Raw genomic sequence first — 1,622 nt, forward strand, 5'->3', positions numbered from 1 at the left:
AAGAAGAAAAAATGATAAAAAATATATACAAATAAATGTTCTTAAAAAATAAACTGTTAAGACATTTCTTGTTAAATCTTTTTTGGGTCAACTAGTACATTCTACTTTTTAAAATATTTCTTTATTGATTTCAGAGAGGAAGAGAGGAGAGAAAGAGAGAAACATCAATGATGAGAGAATCATTGATTGGCTGCCTCCTGCATGCCCCACACTGGGGGATTGAGCCCACAAACCAAGGGCAGGACCCCAGTCCTCTGGCTGCCTCCCTCGAGGCTAGACCCTGGGTGGGCACACATCAGCCTGGGTAACTGATCTGAATATGGAAACCAGCTCCAAACAGCGAGGACAAAGGAGATGGAGAACCCCTGGGTAACACCTGGACGTAGGCTACTGCCAGAATCCAGGCAGATGGCAAAGAGGGCCTGACAACCAGTGGCAGTTAGGATGGGAGGCAGGTTGCAAGAGAGTGGATGAAGGTTGAGGAATAGGAGTGCTTGTGTTTGAGGTCAGACGGATGAGCGTGCTATTGGATTGTGCCAGTGAGGCCCGAGAAGGCAATGGTTAAAAGAGCTGGGTCTTTAACACAGTTTGAAAAGGCTCTCTGGTGGCAAGATCCAGGTGGAAGTTGAAAATGGAGGTTTGACGTTTGAGGCTTAACATGTGAGCTGATGACGTGGCGGTGAGATGAAGGATGTTGCAAGTTTTCCTGGGCATAAAATGCAAAAATTTCTTATGTAAAAGCTCTCCTTCTAAGCCTTTCCTTAAACCGGAATTCCTTAAAATTAGCCAGCGGTCCAGGTCGCACCTGGGCTCATTTTTAATTAATTACTTAATTTTAAAAATATATTCGTATTGATTTTATTAGAGAAAGGGAAAGGGAGAGAGAGAGAAACATCAGTGAGAGAGACATCAACCCGCTGCCTCCTGCATGCCCCCTTCTGGAGGTTGAGCTGCAACCAGGGCATGTGCCCTGAGGGCCAATCCAACCTGCGACCTCTTGTTGGGTCAAGGCTGAACCACTGAGATACACCAGCACGGGCTGGGCTCCTTTTTCAAATCCACAGATAAGAACCGCGCGCGGGACCAGGGCAGCTGCAGCAGCAGCAGCTAAGTGCCTGGCCAGTCCCTGCTGGCGACGAGGGGTTCCACAACACGTGACCAGCCTCTATTAGACACATAAGCCATCTTCTGAGTGAAAAAAAGGAGCTCAACAGAACCCAGAAACTAAAACCAACCGGCTCGTAGCGGGCTCGGCCTGGTTCTGATGCTGCAATCAGTCGTCCTCTTCAGAGCAGACCCCCCGGGGCACCCTCTCCCCTTCGTCTTTACCCAAGTGTTCAGGTCGCGGGGCTGGGCACCACCCACACCGCGAGGAGCTGAAGGCGCCAATCTCGCGGCGTGGATAAGCCAATCTCTCTGAAGGTGGATTCTACAAGGCGGGCGGCGTGAAGCTCATTTAGCAAGAGCCTCGGAGTCTCCCATACTAAAAAAAGGCATGTATTACCATGGTAACTCCTTTCTCAGTTGAACAGGTGAGTGTGGCATGTATTCCCAATCCGGGAATGAAGAGAGCGCCCCCAGGTTTCCGTGTCACCTAGGGGAGGCGTCCCCGCGCCCATTCC

This window comes from Myotis davidii, unplaced genomic scaffold (assembly GCF_000327345.1).
Source record: "Myotis davidii unplaced genomic scaffold, ASM32734v1 scaffold705, whole genome shotgun sequence".
NCBI classification, from domain to species: domain Eukaryota; kingdom Metazoa; phylum Chordata; class Mammalia; order Chiroptera; family Vespertilionidae; genus Myotis; species Myotis davidii.